Source organism: Amphiprion ocellaris, chromosome 5, assembly GCF_022539595.1.
Source record: "Amphiprion ocellaris isolate individual 3 ecotype Okinawa chromosome 5, ASM2253959v1, whole genome shotgun sequence".
In the NCBI taxonomy this organism is placed as follows: Eukaryota; Metazoa; Chordata; class Actinopteri; family Pomacentridae; genus Amphiprion; species Amphiprion ocellaris.
Window position 1 is genome coordinate 14,740,003 of NC_072770.1, and position 20,409 is coordinate 14,760,411.

General features: G+C 41.0%; 1 protein-coding gene and 1 long non-coding RNA gene across 12 annotated transcripts in view; one reads left to right on the forward strand and one right to left on the reverse strand.

Annotated features, from left to right (window-relative positions):
- Positions 1 to 3,942: 3,942 nt before the first annotated feature.
- LOC129348912 (uncharacterized) lies at positions 3,943 to 5,128 on the reverse strand. Its single transcript, XR_008601665.1, has 2 exons — positions 4,283 to 5,128; positions 3,943 to 4,168 (listed from the first exon to the last, which is right to left on the reverse strand). It is a non-coding gene; the product is annotated as an uncharacterized LOC129348912 (long non-coding RNA).
- Positions 5,129 to 5,794: 666 nt separating this feature from the next.
- The window catches only part of LOC111562651 (protein 4.1-like), a 93,116-nt gene continuing 78,501 nt past the window's right edge, over positions 5,795 to 20,409 (forward strand). For 2 of the 11 annotated variants that reach the window (XM_035943986.2, XM_035943989.2), the window contains exon 1: positions 5,799 to 6,014. The gene's annotated coding sequence lies outside the window, so the exon portion shown is untranslated. Of the gene's footprint in view, positions 6,015 to 20,409 lie in introns of all 11 variants that reach the window. The other 9 variants (XM_035943994.2, XM_035943995.2, XM_035943996.2 and 6 more) reach the window with 7 other exon arrangements.

Here is a 20,409-nt window from a genome sequence, read left to right on the forward strand (position 1 = left end):
ATATCATTAAATAATTAAATATGTCATTAATTAGTTAAAATTGGAATTAAATATGTCATTAATTAATTAAAATTGGAATTAAATACATAAATGTGTTATTAAATATGTCATTAATTTATTAAAATAACAATTAATTTAAGTAAAAAACATATTTCATTATTTCACGATTTAATTAATTATTTCATGGTCCTTGTGTTGCAGTGGATCATGAATTAAATTTTATCTGTCAACCTCGCCCGTCAAAGTCCTGTGGGCGGGACTAACGTGAATCTAGTCTAATCCACTGCTTTTGTCTGCCTTGAAACCGGAAGTAGAAGTCTTTCTAAACATGGAGGCAGTGTAGAGGGAGAGTCGCTGTGAACTTTCTAGAGAGTTGGTGAGAGATATTTTTAGGACCTTGCAGAGTATGTGGAAGCAGGACCTGCTGACCGCGAGCATGTAGCGTGTAAAGCAGAGGAATTTATTGAAGTTGTTGAAGTTATTTCCGCACTTTCCGACCAAGATGTTGACCGTAGAGTGACTGCAAATTTAGAGGAAGTACTCCGCCGGTTTTCTGGTACCAGGGTGCAACAGGAGCACACACAGGGACCAGGGCGTTTGGCATACCGAGGGAAGTTCTGGAACATCACGTTCTTTGTGGATTACCAGCCTGTCAAATTGCAGCGATGCTCGGGAGTGTCGAGCGCTTTTCCTTTAGGACCTACTCGGCGCGGCACGGCTCCGCTCGTCTTTGTTTAGCCGCGATTCCACAAGCATCTACTCGGCACGGTACGGCTCGTCTCATCTTTGTTAGCGAGCGTTTCCATACGGACTAATTTTCAGCACCTTCTCGGCTGAGGTTCCCAGCGAGCTGAGATGAGCCGATAATGTGGCGTTTACATAGTGCAGGCCACTGATTGGGCAGGGAGTGACGACACAGAACAACTTCAGCACGAAAACAAAATCCTGCATTAAAAAATGACTGTAAACAGCGACGGTGTGCATTGCTCTTCACGAAACTCTCTGTTCTTCATAATTTTAATGTGACAGCCAGACCTGTACCGTGGGTGAATGAAGAGGTCGAGACTTTGTCTTTGGTGGTGGACCAAAGAATACAGAGAGAGCTGGACGGAGAAAGTTTATCAGGAGGGTCTCTGAGCGGATGGCCCGCTCACATATACAGTAGACTGTATATAAAGAGGACAGAAGCAGTGTAGGGAGAAGCTGAAAAAGCTCAAAAGTGACTATCGGTCCACCCAGGACCACAACGGCCCGGCGTGGGTCAACCAGGAGGTGTTGGAAGAGGTTTAATGGACGCTATTTACTGGCACCGCACCGGCGAGCAACAGGAGGGAGACTCAGCCGCTGCATTGTTGGAGACGTTCGAGACGGTGAGTGTTTTGTGACTTCAAGAAACTTATACATCATTTATTCCATTGGTGGCAAGCTTCTTTTAAGCAAACAAGTATTTTTAGAAAGTAACGTCGTTGTCTCCTGGACTGATAGCACAGACAATAAGATAGCTAGTTAGCCATCGGCGCTAACTCCGTGCTCTGCTTGTATTTCGTGCTGCTGTTTCTAACGTTTAGCTCTCAGAAGCTAATACTTCAGTCAGCATGCCGTGTTTTTCTTGTACTTAGAGTGAGTGTTTATTTCTGTTCAAGAATCCCTTTCCACATGCGAAGCCTACTCCACCTCCGTCGCGGAGCCCCCTGCCCTGTCTCCTCTCCACCACCAGCAGCAGCTCCTCGCACACCGACACCTGTCAACAGCACGTCTTATCACCGGTAAGACACGGTAAACAGAGAGCATGGTTGATTTTCGCATTATTATTATTACTACAGGTGTAAATGCCTGCAAGCATGATCAGAACAGTGAGACCACGACCAGAATTGAGGCAGGTGTAAATGCAAACTGTGCAAGCATGCCCAGCTCCAGACACGCCCTCTGATGAAAGGCTACATGTAGATGCAGGAGTGCAGATGACACATAAACAGAACCACATGGCAAGCTGCATTTATTTTCCATTGAGCTTAACCAAGTAAGTCCACTCTAATTAATCTTACTTCTACTGGTGCAGTGTAGTATTGCAAACCATTCTTCTTATAGTCACTAGGTAGCTGTGAAACTGAATGAAATATACATAAAAATGAGAAAACACAGCTCTTCTTAGCAACTCCAAAATGTGCACAGGATGAAATGAAGTTCCACACCACGTCGTTTTTGTTTGTGGTGGAGGAGTTACTCGCTTGTGCTTTTGGTTAAAGCGAAGAGTGCCCAGAAGTTTATTAAAGTATCAAAGACATGATCATGATTGAAAATGGATGAGGCGGGTGGCCTAAACACATCACATCATAGCTGTGGAGTCCTTCCAGCTCCTGGGGAACTACAATCTCTCAGGTACCTCCTGAAAAAGGCTCAGCAGAGGATGTATTTCCTACAACAGCTGAGGAGACATGGCCTGCCACATGAGCTGTTGATCCAGTTCTACACTGCAGTCATCCGATAATCTGTCCTGTGCACCTCTGGATTCAACCACACAGCAGGAAAGAAACAGACTACAGCCCATAGTAACGGACTGCAGAAAACATCACAGAGACCCCACTCACCCTGGACAATTTGGACTACAGAGCCCTGTACACAAAAATCACCACTACTGTGTTCTATAGCAATTACCATTTTGCTAATGTGTTAATACATTCCAGTCTAGCTGTACATTTCTGTTTATATTGTGTTCTATTTTACTATTTCTTTTTCCTCCCTGTTCCTTTCTATTGTTTATTTTTTATTATTCTCTTCCATATTCCTAGGATGACACCAACAGCCGAAACCAAATTCCGTGTATATTGTGTACTTACTTGGCCATTAAAGCTGACTCTGATCACTTTTCTGTCTTTGGTCTAGGCAAGAGGAAAGAGGGCCACAGAAAACTGGACCTTCCTAGCGTACTTGTGGAGATGCAGGCTGAGGAGGAGTGGAGTCATGCCCAGCATGATGAGAACATCTGGTTGCTCCTCAGCGAGGCAAGAGAGAATGAAGCGGCCTTGCAGCGGGAGGAGATGGCCCAGAATACTGCCTTCAACCAGTCATTCCTGGGTGTGCTGGGGTAGCTGGGTAGGCAGTGGGCAGCCGGCGAGTGTGAGCGAGTCCACCTCCCATAGACTTGAGATTTACAAGTGCTGGTCATATAATTAGAATATCATGAAAAAGCTCGTCTTTTGGACAACTGTCAGGTCAGCAGTCTTCCCCATGATTGTGTAGCCTACAGAACTAGGCTGAGAGACCATATAAAGGCCTTTGCAGGTGTTTTGAGTTTATTAGCTGATTAGAGGTGTCTTCAATATTGAACCTTTCTACAATATTCTAATTTTCAGAGATACCAAATTTGAGATTTTTGTTAGTATTCAGGTATAATCATCAAAGTTAAGAGAAATAAACATTTGAAATATATCAGTCTGTGTAATGAATGAGTATAATATACAAGTTTCACTTTTTGAATGGAATTACTGAAATAATAAACAACTTTTTTCATGATATTCTAATTATATGACCAGCACCTGTAGTTGTATATAGTTTTACTTTTAGTCCTCCACTGTAGGAGAGGCCCACCACAGTTTGTACTTTGCACATTGTAAATAGTTTTGATTTTGCTGCTGACTAATAAACTATTTTGTGACTTATGTGACTGCATCATAACTTCTCATTTTGTCTGTTAAGACACTGGTAGAAAAAGAGTCAACAGTCTGAACCAAACAATTCTATATTCCCTAATAATGTATTTGTGTTTAATGGGATTTAACATGTTTTAACACAAATTCCTTTATGGTTCATAATTCTGGTGACTGAATTACACCAAAGCAATACTGATTTATCAAACTGGAATTTTCTTAAAACAGCTGTTTTAATGTTTTGGCGTTTAATTTTTTATTTAATCTTGCTAACCTTCACAAACAAACAATAGTATAGACACATCTACAAAAGTTTATTGTCAGAATTGCATTAAAGAAAACAATAGCGGTCCGGGGACCGAAAAACAGAAGTATAACAAGAAGAATGTCTAACTTCTGCATGACACGTAGTGCATCAGTGCATCCTGTACATCTCTGCCCTCCTCCTCTACACCTTGTGCCACTGCAGGCTCATGTGCTGCTGCTTCAGGTAAATCCCATGAAGTCTCATCAGAGAGCATCTGAAACACATACACAGCATACATATTTTAATACCTAATAGCGACAAACTGCAGCCATTACAGGGTCGTTCACAGGACTGATACACGATAGCTAGCGAACTAGCATTAGCTTACCCTCATATGTCGTCTAGTTCATATCCTCTTGTCTTCGGCTTGATACTGCTGCATCGCCTCCCAAACTCTCCTGTGTGTCTCCTCAGTGTTTCGACTCGTCGCTCTCAGCTTTCTCCGACTCTTCTATTACTCTGAATCTGACAGAAAGCCACAGACCGAGCAGCAGGCGTACTATCGCCTCCATGTACATTGTTGCATTGCGTTTGTGTCGCACAGAAATGACGGTAAGGGACTTTCGGACCGCCGTGCTATGACGACTCCACCCACGATGAGGTGGTTCTCAATGTAATGGAAAAACAACTAAACCGAGACGAGCCGTGGCGCGCCGAGTAGATGCTAAAGGAAACGCTAAAGGAAAATTTGTCTTGCACCGCATGTATCAACATTTGGGAAAGAGGACCGAGTCTTTAGCGGTTGCTAATAAAGTTTTGTTTTATTGAGTATCCAAACCAACGTAGAGGTGAATAGCGCCACCCAGTGTATCGGAATGTGTTCACAAGCTCTGCGTCAATCCATTATCTGGAATCGATTTGCCTTGACTTGATGTGCAGGGTAACCAATCAGGTGTTAGGATCCGCCCACCGACTTTGACGGGCGAGGTTGACAGATAAAATTAATTCATGATCCACTGCAACACAAGGACCATGAAATAATTAATTAAATCGTGAAATAATGAAATATGTTTTTTACTTAAAATAATTGTTATTTTAATAAATTAATGACATATTTAATAACACATTTATGTATTTAATTCCAATTTTAATTAATTAATGACATATTTAATTCCAATTTTAACTAATTAATGACATATTTAATTATTTAATGATATATTTATTTAATAACACATTTAAGTATTTAATTCCAATTTTAATTAATTAATGACATATTTAATTCCAATTTTAATTAATTAATGAAATATTTAATTCCAATTTTAATTAATTAATGACATATTTAATTAATTATTTAATGATGTATTTATTTATTTAATTTTGGCACTTTTAGTCCTCCATAGCTCAGGGGCACGCTGCCCTTTGCGCTAATAAATCCCATCATCTCTGTATGTAAAGGTGAGGGACGTTAAGGCTGCGAGCAGCTGACTAAATGATGAAATCAAAGGGTTTGTGCCATCCTGACGACACTGCGAGAAAGAAGAGCAACTCCTCAGATGTAGCTGCTTGGGGGCTTTAAATATTTTATTAAAGGAGGGAAATGTGCCTCAGAATGAAACATCTTCACCAACAAACACATGTCGGTGGGTGTGTATGTGTCACATTTTTGCATGACACACATGAATGCGGCTGCTGGTGGAAACAATAAAGGATTATGTCACCCTGTTGGCATCTTTTCCTGCATGCTTATTTAGACGTGAGTACTTGTTGACAGAGAGGGACGTGCTTCTGTTTCTTTTTCTTCTTTACAGGACTGACACGAGCGCTGATTGGTTTTACGCATTCCCCGCTGAACGCACGGACAGTACGCGTGTGTGTGTGCGCGCGTCTTCCACCCTCCTGCCTTCTCTGCATCTGACAGTGTCCCTCCCTCTTTCTCTCTCTCTCCTCCTCGCTCTCTCATTAGGCTTTACACCGGCAAAACACCGACGCACTCTCTTTCCCTTAACCCGGAGAATAAACACGGAGCGGCGGCTGGAGCAGTATTGACCTCCCCCCCCCCCCTCCTCCCGGTGCGCACCATCCATGGTCCTCCACTGGATGTCTGTCTGTCTGACAGGACGGTATGTTGAAATATTCATTATTTCCTCTGCTAGGTTGCTCATACAGCACAGTCGTGTGCGTTTTTATTTCACTATCGGGCTTGATTTCCTTGTATTTGTCCCCCTTTTTACGTGTAATTCGCCAACGATTACGCCGCTTTGTTCCAGTCTCGCAGTGCTGCAGTGGGGGGAAAAAGGCATTTATTCAAGCTGCAGCTGCTCCATAGAGCAGATCATTTCAGAACGAGCATGGACTTTACCCGCTTGCTTTGCTGTTCTCTGCCTTGGGATGAATAACATTGTGGGAACGAAGCAGAAGCTGGGGCAAGTTCTAGCGTCGTTTTGTGCCCACTGGCCCAGTCAGTGTTGATATGACAGCTGCAAAACCCCCTCCTTCACCCTTTCACCCTCCACCACTTTCTACTGATGTTCTCATCCACAGCTCAGCTTTGATTTTCTCCGTGGATCCTTTAAAGTTGTTGCTTTGAAAGCTTCAAGAAATCAGCTGTTCAGTTTGGCCCATCAGGACAAACTGGATCTGCTGTTGGTTCAGCCTGTGTATGCTCCAACACACCCAGCACCAATTATGCAACAGCCACTTTGACACATACACACTGATGTTTCCATTGTCACACCCTGTCATCACCACCCCTGGTTTGAATGTACAAAGTGGTTCTGTTCCGCTTCTAAAAAAAAAAAAAAAAAAAAGTAAAGTGCATTTGTAGTTCATGGGTTTGTTCTGCTTTAGCTCACAATGAATGAATGAATGAATCTGTCAGTGATGTGATGTGACTTCAGCTGAGTACTGTGGAGCCTGTAGGCTACAGCTGTGAAGCAACACTGTGCCTGCCTGCATGCTGAGGCAGGTCCATGTGAGGAAATAGCTTCACCTTTGCCCCTATGGCTTTCACCTGTTTTGTGGAATCACATGCAGCATTGAAGAAACAAGCCTTCCGGATGCTTTAGGAGGTCTGTTTTGTTTTACTGTATTTCTACATTCAGTGCATCTATGTCTCTGTCGTTTCATTATTAATTTTGGACTCTATTGCAATGCTAGTGAGGCAAAATGACATTTCCAGATGTTAAGGTTGAAACCTCTCCGGGCTGTTAAAAGTGCTTATGTCTTGCCCTTGCAATTTTTGCAAGTCAGACCGATTGGGTGGCTCCGTTTCCTCTGCAGTGTTCTGGTCTGCTCCCTGCTGCTGTACAGGTGGGCTCAAAATACTTCGTCAAACTCTTCCTCCGGGCCACACAGGCGCTGTCAGCCTCAGCTGGCAGACCTGCTGTCACACCGCATCCATGTCGTTAACATCAGACACACTCCTGCGCCTGCTGTGTCAGCCTTGCCTAGTCAGCCTGCCAGGCAGCCTCCCTTTGAGGCATCACCTGATGCTTCTTCTTCTTCTCACCCCCCCTCGTCTAACTGCTGGCGAGCCATTACCTCATCTCAGCACCCGTTTCCACACCGTTTGTTTGTCAGCACGTTCACATGAATTTGTGATGATATGAAGTTTAGAAACAGTGAATCAAGCTCAAAGATTCTCTATGGCTTCTTCTCCTTCTTCTTCTTTTTTTTTTTTTTTTACTGTAGCATGCGTGTACAAAAAGTCTTGCTACCAGTGTGTAGATGTCAGTGTTTGTGTGAGTTCAGATGCCCAAGGGTGCTGCTGGGATTTCACAGCCCAGCATGCTGCCTAACACCATTTGCAATTCAAATGAGCATGTATGAGGCATCTGAAGCAGCCCTCTTCTCCTCTGTGTCTCTTTGGAGGCAATCATTCCACGCACTTGCAAGTTAACTCAACCATTTCTTACTTCAGCGTTAACCTGCATCTCTGCTGGAAAACGGGGGCAGTTTGTGGTTTCTCAGGAATATTTTCATGTGGCCACCTTGCTTGAGCCATAGTTTATTTTATATGACCTGTAGTGTTTGGTGCAGACAAGGAATGCTGCATAATTGTGTTTGGGTCACCCTGATGTTACCAACAGTGATGACAAGGCGTGCCACAGATTATGTTTGTGTGTGTGTGTGTTTTCTGCACTTGGCTGTCATTGCTGTTGGCCCACCTGAATGTTCTGTGACCCGTCCTGTTTTTGTAGCTTGGTGAGTGTGGTCACGTCTCTTCCTGCCTCCTGAACTCCAGTGACCAATCAGACACACACTAACACACACATGCGTTTATACTTTTGTGTTTGTGAGGACTCTACTACCTTCAACCCTCAAATCCATTTGTAACCCTCTGTGTTATAATCACTCCAATTGTGAATCTATATTGAACACCAATGTGATATTATTTATATTTATGGGTGGCATTTTCTATTTGTTGTGTTTGCGTTCTCTAGCTGTTCCTCTGTGGAGTTGTTTTCACTGATAATGTGGCTGCATTCCAATTGCATGCCTACACACAGAGGGAAACAGTGCATGTATGTACAAGACGTGATGTGGAAGGCAAAAGCTGGTGTATCCATATATTGCGGATTTAATCAAAACGTATAGATAACATGATTTTCTTCTCATAAACCAAAATTAAAATGTAAAAGGGCATCTCCTGTGATATAATGTTACAAAACCATAAAGCATGGGAAAAAATGTTCAAACATGGCTCAGACTTATAGCTGGGTTGCCTGCAAGTCAAACTTTAAAAACCTTGGCTCCTACTTTTCCCATAATGCAACCCAACAGCATTTTTTTTTTTTTACACCTACCATGCCTCCTGAACCAGCCTCATTTTACAGACTCCATGCCAACAGTGTGTCACACAGGTTTTCTGCTAAATATCTGAACTTGGCGTGTTCTGATAACATCATCAGGGTTATTATCTCAGAAATAAGAAACCTCCTCCACAGATCCAGGAGACTTAATATAGATGTTTTCACAGCTGAGTAGCACTATCTCCACTACACCAACCTTTATGTGTTAAGTCAGTGGAATACTCCTTTATGAAATACCGTTTTAACCCTAAAAAGTCTTTATTCTTGGTCTCACTCCAGGACTGACTACACATACTGCAAGTGGATGATGTCTGCATGTGCAATCGCATTCCACACATGCACATTAGAAAACATGATGATGACTTGATAGCTAGAGAAAGCAGCTACTGTATTTCCACTGGCTGAACATCAGGAAAAAAAAAAACAACAAAAAACAAGAGAGACAATATTACGTGCGACTGCTTAAACAGAACAAGTACAATACAAACATGCAGTGCATGAAAAGCTGACTTTTCCAGAGCGTGCACAGGTGATACGAACAAACAAGAGCTAATTTACATCATGCAGACATGTGAAAACAATGACTCAGCCTCGAAAAGTCAAAGCTGGAATGTCCTCATTATCCTCGAATGTCTTCGTATTAGTCTGAAAGCGTTCAATAAATACATGTTGAGAGGTTTTATCAGGGACAACATGTTGAAGAAGAACAGACTCTTTAGATGGATAAAATGTGTTAAAGGTATACTGTATATAAAGATGGACGATGCTTCACCACTTTCTTTCAGTGTGCAAAAATGAAGCCAATATATTGCAGAAATGTACGCTGCCTTGTTGCTGCTGACATCATTTGCAGCCAGTCTGAGCAGTTGTGTCCAGGAGTGGAGATGCGATTCTGACTGCCAAGCAGAAATTTAAGCACACCCTTTTGTACTTGGTGTAGCCCAGATGTCACAATCTTTTTTTGTCTTGGATGCTCACTGTACGCTGCTGGTTTGAATTATTTATCCAGAAAAACTCCGTCATGTAGTAGTTGCTTCTCCCCTCCATAGATTGGTTGTGCTCTTTGCTGACTAACAATAGCATCAACTCAGCTTTCTAGCATACTAATAAGGTAGCATAATTTCCTCCAGATCCCTCAGAATATCTGTTAGTACCGTTACCTGCAGAGCAACTCTTTTTGTGGATCTTCTTTTGCACAATTCCTGAACATTACATACGTACATAATTTTCATCATCTACTCAGACACTGACTCAACATGCATCAACGTGCTAACAGGTCCTTAGAATGACAGAAGCCTTGTTAAAAAATACATGATTTGTGGTGCAGTTTTTTCAGTTTGGCTCATGTGTCCGCTAACATGAAGGAGGCGGAGTGAGGCTAGCAGGAGCCGATCCAGGTGATTTGACTTCTATCATGCCGTTCATTCTCAAATACAGTCTAAAGTTGAAGTAAATATTTACTACATTTATCTGCAAATCAAACATTGTTTACACGCCATGTCAGTGATACCTGATAAGAGATGAGTAGCTCTGTGTTATTGATTGTCAGCTGATACAGCAGCTGGATCTGTAGTACCACTGTACAGCAGCTCTGTGTTTGTTTACACAATATGCACAGAGACTTAATCTTTTTCTGATTTACATGCTCTTTTGTCAGCTTTATATGGAACAAGCAAAAGAGGATAACAGGACATTACCGCCGCTGAGTCCGGCAGCACAATCGCAGCGGTTGTGTGCTTTTGTTTTATGCGAATTGAATTAAGCCTCATCAGAATGCTGCATCCACTGCAGTCCTGTTGAAATCTTGTTAGGGGGCAGACTCTAACATCGCATTGTTGAAAAGTGTCTCTGGGGGTTGCCAGCAGCAGTGTCCGCACTTATTCTGTCCTCCCTATTGTGTCTTTTGAGGGTCTTTCTTTTCTCCCACCTGCCAGTTGTGTTGCTGTTTGTCTGATCAGAGCTTTATTTTTAGTTTTCGGTCACACGGCTCGCTTTGGGTGAGTTATTGCCTTTTTCAGATTGCATCATTCCATCTGCACTCAGATGTGAGAATAGAGAAAGAGGAGCTATTTCATGCTATGAGACAGTTTTATTTCACCATTCTGTTTCCCACCTTGGGTCATATGGCTCTTCACAGCGGCCGAGAAGCATCACTTTGTCCTTCTGAAGGAGAAGCAGGAAGCTTTACCCTGAGCAGCAGCGGCTCGGCTCGCTTGATTACAGTGAGTCAGCAGGTTCTCTGTTTTTTTTTTTCCTTTTTCCTTTGCATACCTACACTTGTCTCCCTTGTTCCCTCTTCATCGCCGCTGTCTTTGAACAAATCCCCATCCGCTCAAGGATGAGACTCATCATGTTGTTGTGTGACTTTGATGTGGTGCACCAGTACTGGTAATGCTGCTCTTTTTATTCGCCTCTCCACAATAAAACACAATTCATATTTCTGGCAAAGTTGTTTCTTGTGGGGAAAGGGAGCAGCTGCCATTTCTTTATAGGCAGTTTATTCTTTCCCTTTATGAGGTCTTACTGTAGAAATACTTTTTCTCCAGCTATTTTGGCCTCTTCCAACAAACCAAGCCAGCAGCCATTGTTTTCTTTTGGCCACTTCACACTTGGCAGTCAATGATTAGAGTATTTGCATTCAACAGCTGTGGTGGAAGGCTTAATTCTATTGTTCGTCTGTGTTCATTTCTGCGCCGTGTGATTGCCTGAGTGAATCGAGGAAGTTCTAAGGTCGATCTCGGTGCAAAATATTTAAAAAAAACACATAAAAACAAGACATGAAAAACAGGATTAGGTGAGGTTAGAGTTGCAAAAAATCAAAACAATGCCCTGCTTACTGCTGCTGAGGAAAACACAGGTGACTTGACTATTATTACAGCATTGATTAAGTTGCATGTTGCAGGAAAAATCGAGCTGAATTTGGCCCATCTTAGCTGCTCGGTGATTAAAATTTGCTTCTGCGTAGTTAACGAGATGTGCGGCTCAGCTAAGGACCGTAGGTACACTCTGACCTCTACATTATATTTCACTGGTAATTAGACTGAGAGATGATTGCGTACCAAATGCCCAGCGAAGCTGGTGGGTGTAGTCGACATGCAGGCTGGCTGGAGAGCATTCAGTGTTTTCTCATTGATGAGAAACGTGTTTGTGAAGAGTTGTGCTGCCTGTTTGTTGCAGTGGTCTGTAGTAGATCCACAGACTTCTCCCAGTGACTCTGGGCCCCGTCGTCTAAACTGGTCGGACAGGTTGGAAGGCAGAGCCACAGTCATTACTCCACAGTTTGTACACTCACAGTCAGAGAATGTGCATTTACACCACGTCTTGTGTGTTTTTCTCTGTTTACTGCACCAACTTGCTGTATTTTCAGCCTTGTGAAGGATCAACTGTACGGTACACACACACACACACACACACACACACACACACACACACACACGCAGGCAATCTGGACTTAGCTGCAAAACATACAAGTTGTGTACACACTCATTCTTCCATTAAATCTCCTTCAAGACTTAATGTTATTAGGGCATCTGTGAGGAATATCTTCAGATCCTCTTTATGTGGTGCCTTCTGTCAGAAGTCAAGCAGTCATGTTGACCCTTTCATACTTGGCTGTAGTGTGTCATGCTGTGGTTCACCATAAGACCCATCTAACAGCTATTTGGACTGAGCCACATGATCCTATTTCCAAATGGTGTTATGGGGAGATTTTTTGCGACAACTTCTTTTTGAACTTTCAGTCAAAACATTCAACTTTAAACCAACATGGACAGAAAAATTCCTGAGAATAATCTAAATGTAACAACTAAGAATGCTGTGTGATATAATGCAACAGCTCCTAAACAACTAAACAGACCTTCTGATGATTGTTTTCTGGCATTATTTGGCACTTTATTTGACATAAATAAATGGACATCTCTAGTTATTTACATATTACTAATTTCACAGTTCTTATTTGATTTATATTTTTCTGCCTACTTGCACACCATCTACAGTTTTTAGCTTTAGTATATACACTACCAGTCAAATGCTTGGACACACTTTCTCATTCAAATGAATAAGAAAGTATGTCCAAATGTTTGACTGGTAGTGTACATTCTGCACATAATTATGCCTTTATCTTTTTTTATATCTCTATATCCCCTGTCCCTCTGCTCTTATATCTTAAATCTGTATATTCTATGTGTTTAATATGCTGCTGGTTTCTTGAATTTCACTCAGGACCAGTAAAGTTCCTACCTATATACCTTATTTAGTGACTTTACTACAATATACTGTACATTTATATTTCATATACAGTGTTTTAACTAACCGAATGTAAAAGTCACATCTTCCAGGCAGCCCCGAGCCTTACAGTTATGTATGCACAGAATAAAATCAGCTTGTCTTGACTAAAAACCTTTGTCCAGATAGATGATCCATCACAGTGAATATTGCAAATATGTGCAATTTTGTCATGGTTACTAAAAGTATGACTGCATCATTTCCTGCAGTGGGAATAAATCATCACATTATTGCAATACTGGCCGCATTGTGAAGATGTATTAATGTATGAGGCTGACAGGTAGTAGTGATAAAAGACAAGTGTGCTATTGCAGTTAGTTGGCTATTAGAAAAGTCATTTTTCAGATTTGATGCTGCATTTATGCATAATGGGGAAGCCTTCAAATTAGAGTCTGTAAAGATGCATTTTTAATGGAACAATCTGTCAACACAAAACAGAGCATGTCAAAAATTCAGTAGATATCTCATTCAAGAGGACTTCATCAGGCTTTTCATGCAGCTACTGAGAATTAGTATGCAGTCATGTGAAACTGTTTTCAACATATCTGAATAAGCAAGCTTTAGATCCTCTTAGTAAAGGTTAAATATGCAAACAAATGATATCTAAAATGAACACATTTTCATATTTTAAAGAAACAGATCAGCCACAAGAAAAAATGTATTGCACCTTCATATTGACACCCTCTTAAATTAATGACCTAAGTCATTTTTGCTGTTTTTTTCAGAAAACACAAATATCATATTATATAATATTATATTACAGAGGTAGAATCACATGATCTGTTCAACTGAGGATGTAGGTGAGTTTATCAGAGGTGGCCAGCATCATGAGGAGATGATTTAGGCAAAAAAAAAAAAATCATTTTTGTCAAAAAATGACATGCTATTATTTTAGGAATGAGACGATATTGAAGGTGAAAATTAGAATCTGCAGTTCCAGATTAGGTGCCAATGATTAGAATGTCCTTCAGCTGTAACAAGGTTGGAGTTTATTTAAACCTCTGCTGTTCTCTTTGCTACTGAAATCTGTGGTGCCATCATGCCAAGATCTAAAGAGCTCTCTAAGTCCTCAGAAAAAGAAAAAAATGTTGCGGATGTCTGCGAGTCTGGCAAGGGTTTTAAAAGATCTCCAAATGATCTCAAATAAATCATTTTTATTGTGAGGACAGTCATCTACGAGTGGCACAGATTTCAAGCCAGTTTGTCCAAGACTGGCCACTCAATTAAATTCAGCCCAAGAGCAGAGTGAGTGTTTGATGCAAAAAGACCCTCAGCATTTGCAGCTGTTGGTGTCAAAATGTTGAATCTACAATCAGAAAGAGATGCACAAATGTGACCTGCATGGGAGGCGTGCTAATAAAAAATCCTTTCCTGCCCATCGGGTATATTAGAGCGAAACTACAGTTTGCAAATGAACCCAGAAGCAAACACGAGGCCTCTTGTGCCCCGGACAGATGAATCAGAGATGGAGTTGTTTGTCGAGGTGGGCGACCAGACGATCTCATATCATGATGATCTTAATTTGATCTGTTTTTCAGAGGAATTATACAGATTGCATAGTTAAATAAACAAACAGCAGCTCATCAAACCTTCCTACTTTGCCTAAACTCAGCAAAATCCTGACTGGTTGCGACACGATTACCACTCACTGCTTGTTTTGGAGACGTAACTTATTTTGTAAACAGAAGGCAGCATTTCCAATGAAGAATAGTGGCACATGGACCAACACCCTGAATTCTTCTTATCAGATACTGTGAATGTAAATAGTTACTGTTTACATTTGAGTAGATTAATAACGTAACCTCTGTGTCCTTTGATTCACTCTATTTGGCAGTTGACTGTGCAAAAATCTGACATTATGTGCTCTTTTTAAACTGTTTCTCTGGTTAGTAATGGTCTGTTTTAAGGTTTTTTTCACTTCATCTGTTGCTAAAGTTGATAACTAATTTAACTCGCTGTACAATGTAATACATTTTATGCCGTTTTCCTTGCTAGTCTATTATTATAGCAGTGTGTGGGGTTGGTTGAGGCTGCATATTTGAAGGTAGTAATTTAGTAATTGAGTAATTTACTGCTCTGGCAGCAGGCTGTCAGAGATTTTATGTATATCCATAAATGTTGTAACGTAAGCTCAGGCAGTTCTCATGCTCTCATAAGCACGTCCGGTTTTAATTTTCAGGATAAAAACGGAGCAAAAACAGGTCGCAGAGATTATGAGACTAGCATTAAGTCAAATAAACAGGCTCTGTATCCAGATAGCCAAATGGCTTCATCTAAATCTAAGGGGAAAATTGTAATTCAGGCTATAGATTGTGATTCTGCACCAAAAGATCATCATATAATCTTGATCAGATCGTACACCTCAGTATTGTTTGTCCCCAGTAACAGTTTGGGGATCTGAAATGGGCAGCACTTGCAAGGAAACTCTCATAACATCAGCTGCTGAAGGGATTTTGCCATAAATGTTGTAACTTAACCTAACACAGTTCTCATGTTCCTTTTATAAGCATCTACACGGTGCAGATAACCACCTCCAGTTATAATTTTCAGGATAAAATCAGAGCAAAAACAGGTGACAGGGATTATGAGACTTGCTTTAAGTCAAATTAACAGGCTCTGTATCCAGACAGCCAAACGGGTTCAACTAAATCTGAGAGGAGAATTGAAATTAAGGACCTGGATTGTGATTCTATCCCAGAAGATCATCATATAATCTTTTGGGCAGATTGTCCAACCCCTCGTTGTTTGGACCCAGTAAAAGTTTGGGGATCTAAAACAGGCAATACTTGCAAAAACCCCTCAAACATCAGCAACAGAAGGAGTTTTGCAGGAACAGTGGTCAAAAATATTCAGCAAACCAATGTCAAACACCGGTGGACAGTCATGCAAAAGGCTACAAGAGTTTATTTCTGATAAACACAAACTTTCAAAGTCAACCATGTACTTATTCTATCCACAGAGGAATCTTAGATTTTATACTTTTGCTGAATAAATAATTCAAAAGGCAATTTTTCCTTCCAGTGTTGTTAAAGTACACCACTTTTTTCTGAGGAACAAATGTTTGATTTTCCAAATATGACAAAAAAGCTTACAGTTTCTATGAGATATTCCTATTTTTTACTCAACTATATGCAGCCGTATTTGCAGTCATTGTGCGAAAGGCCAGATGAAGGTCATTTGAGTGAAATGTAGCTGCTGAATAAATCCATTGTAAGTGTTGATGGGGTTCACTTTGAACCATTGTTTGTTCTCCTACGCACCAGCCTGTATAGGTGTGGAAAATACAGCTTTTCTACCCATTATGTGCAAATCTGTTCACAGCATCCTTTGTATAACCACCATCTTTACTTGTTTTCTGTTTTATATTCTCAACACGCTGCTTAGTTGTTGCTTAATTCAGTCCTGATGTTGGGACTTACCACCTTTTGCAGCGAACTTTACACTGGATTGTTATGCAACCAAAGCAGAAATAGGATTTTAGTATAAAGCTGAAGCCTTCAAAATGGAAAAAAAACCCTCACTTTTGTTGTACTTAAAACTGTAGAAATACACATTTAGTTATAAATAGGCACAAAAATGACACAGGCATCCGTGTGATTTTTAGTATTTAAGAACATAGAGCCATTTTTAGCTCACAGTGAGTTAACTGTAAATACTCTACTACTATGTATATCCATCATAGCTGAATCAGCTGCATGCTCTGCTGTTCCTCTTTACTATCTTGTTCCTCAGTGTGCCAATATGAGTCTTCTCGCTTCATTAATGAGGCTGTTGATTTATAATCAGCAGGTGCTCTCGTCTGCAGCAGGCTTGCCTGTGAAAATATTCAGCGAGTTCGCAGCAGAAATGTGAGGTGTCCTTGTGTGTTAATACTAAACCCACAGTACAGCTGACAACAATATCCCAGAGTCATTGTGTTCAGCAGACTGCACCGGCGTAGGGAGGTATTTTAAGGTGGTCCGACCTGCTTAAAATTGTGTTGCTTTTATTGATCATACTTGTGTTTTTGTTGTTATCTTGCCCCACACTTACCCTTTTTCCCCAGTCTGCACTCAAAAAGTTGTAAGGTTTCTCTCGGTGACGGAAACCACTCATTGTTTTGGTATCAGCTGCTCCCTCTGTGATAGTCCAATGTTTTCTTTTTTCTTTTTTAAAAAAAAAACAAAAACTGAAGGCTTTCTCTAATTGTTCCATGGTTTTTATAGCCTCCTTTGCTGGCCGACATAAAGTGTTTCACTCCACACATACTGATCGTTCATGGATTCTCTGACATGCATTGATTTTATTTTTTTTTTTCCTTCTCTCTTTTGTTTTTATGTTGGCAGTGATAATGAGAGGCTCCTTTATAATTCATGCCATGATTGATGTCCCTCTGGTAGCAGTTTTCATGCTGCAATCTCACCAGACACTTTTATGCCAACAACAGATGTACCACTGCCAAAAACTCCGGTTTCCAGATTAAGACGATCGGTGTTGGCTTTCAGCTGCCATTTAGCAAAACCACACTCTGTTGTCTGCGCAATTGTAGCGCTTGGCAAATGAATGATTCTGCCCACAAAAGTTTAAAAGACGACTCTAAAATGCCTCGGTCTCTGTGCCTGTCCCTGCCTATACGTAAACAAATAGCACTGAGTGCCTTGTTCAGCATCTTTGCAAATCCTCTGACACTGACACCAATAACACAGAGAGCTCCTGTAGCTTCCTTTCAGCCCCAGCACTGATCCTAATAAGGAGATGAATGGCTCTGTACAAACAGTGGAGTTGAGCTGGGGACTGGAGGCGTGCCCACTGCCTCTCTCTTTGTGCTCTCAGGGTGAAATGCCTGTTTCAGTCCCCTATGATCTGCTTTTGATCCTCCGTCGAACTGGACGCTGGTCAGTTCAAGTGTAGAAAGAAGAGAACAGCTCCCACAGCTCCTGCACTGGGCAAAGGTAATAGTTTGGTTAAATGGACAGGCTGAAAGGTGCACGTGGTATGTGGAGTGTCACCTCAGATGACCTTATTGCAATGTCATCACTGTGAATAGGCTAGTTCAGGTATGATTAGAGATGAGGCTGGTTTTGTTCAGTGATCCTCTTCTTCATTCACAGGCCAAACACAAGACAACAACTTGTTTTCTGATTCTATAACAGGCTTGTTAAGTTCAGTTCAATTGAATTTAGTTCAGTTCAATTCATTTTCGTTCAGTTAAATTCAGTTCATTCAATTCACTTCAATCCAGTTCAATTCAGATCAGTTCAGTTCCATTGAGGTCATTGTAACTTAGCGTCTGGTTTCCCAAATATGGCAAATTTCCATGCAGCGTGTCATTTCAAAATATCAGATTGTTCAAATTGTTAGACCATGATCTTCTGAAATTGTTTTGCCCGCTGATATCAATACAACTCTGGCTCACAGCAAGCTTCTGTGACCTACAATGTAATGGGGTCGTCAAGTGTGATTGTAGATGGTGAATGAGGTCAACAGGTTTTCCCAAATATCTGAAACATATATGCAGGAAGAGCCACTAATATGTTGACATAAGAAAGGGATGCTGAGACAAGAACACATGAGAATAAACATCTAACAGATATACAGCTTGTAAAAAGCCTGAAGAACACAGACGATTCTGAGAGCTCATGTTTTATTTGCTATGGCTGTTCACACAGATTTCCAAGCGGTTTTGTCCATGTCAGACCGAACATGACCATTTATAGAGTATGTAGTGGCTTTGATATGATGACTGCACAAAGAAGTACTATTGAGGCACTTTTGTAAACAACCAAGATGGCTGCTACAAATGTTGAATGGTCTGTTCAATCTGCAGGTCAGTATTAAAAGAAGAGCATCGCAGATTTTCTCCAAAAGACGAACAAACATCCGGGCTTCAAACTTGTTTCCATTTTTGCACCACTTAGCATGATAGCAGGGGCTGGAACTAAACTATTAGCAACCATTATTGGGATTTGATGTGTATTTGATGCAAAATTGGAAATACTGCTGTTTAGAATAGCACAAACTGTACATTACATTTTAATGACATTTATATTCAATTAAAAGGGAACACTTTCACATTTATTCTTTAGTGCTGATTGGCTGTTACTTGTAACATTTAACCAGTCAGGTAGTGCTGTGGGCGGGACATTGGTCCAGACTAAAGAGGGGTGAGTATAGAGGGAGCCAAAATAGCACATTTTAAAATGTATTTAAGAGTGTCAGGTGTGTTGTGTGATAAAAGAGTATCAGCAAGAATGAAAAGACAAGTAAAAAAAACCAGTGGTGAATACAGAGATGTTGTATGATTTAGAGACAGTGGCATTGAGGAAAAGACAGGAGGCAGAGCTGAAGGTAGCAGAGATTAAAATGTTGAGGTTCACTTTGGGAGTGACCAGGATAGATAGGATCAGGAATGAGTACATCAGAGGGACAGCACATGTTAGATACTTTGGAGATACAGCCAGAGAGGTCAGACTGAGATGGTTTGGACATGTACAGAGGAGGGGTAGTGAATATATCGGTAGAAGGATGCTGAGTTGTGGATTGTCAGGCAGGAAGCCTAGAAGAAGACCAAAGAGGAGATTTATGGATGCAGTGAAAGAGGACATGAAGGTAGTTGGCGTGAGAAAAGAGGATGCAGAGAATAGGGTTAGATGGAAGTAGAGGATTCACTGTGGCGACCCCTGAAGGGAAAAGCCAAAATGAAAAGAACAAGAAGAAGTAAAAATGGTGAACATTGGGTCTGATAATTGGCCAGGCCCAAAATCACATTTGATTGGTTGTGGGTCTGTTCAGCTGCGTCCCGAGCCATTTTGTTCTGCGCCTGTTGATAACGCTCACTGGAAATTGACCTGAGAGAAATTAACTGAGAGGTTCCAGACTAATTTGTTTGGTGATGCCAGGCTAGGACAGAGGTGAACCATCTGGATTTGGCATTTGGGGCTTTGTGCACCAGTATTGGATTGGTGCTATAAAATTGCTGTCGAAATGATGGTCACATAACGCGGAGGAAGGCGAAACTGGAAAGAAAAACAAAGGTTTAACACTGGGAAATGAGGGCTTTTACACCCACAGTGTCAGTTTGATGTTAGCATGGCTGTCCTCAAGTTGATTTCAGTGCTATTTTAGGAACCACTATTATTTTAGAAATGGATGAAAAATGCCATTAAATATTGCCAGAAAGTCTAAAAGCATTTATGTCATTCAGTAATGAAACAGATATGTTGATTTTATGGAAATTATTCCATCCTTTTATCTGCATTCTATAAAAAGAGACAGTGAGAGAAACCACAGTGCTGGATTCTTCGACTAAATTCTGTGATACTCCTTTGGATTTAAGTTGCATTGGGCAGAAAAAGAACAGTGTTTTCCAGTTAGCATAGTGAGACATGTTTTTTGCAAAGGTTGGCTGGTGTTGCATTCAGAGTTTGTACTTGCTTGGAAA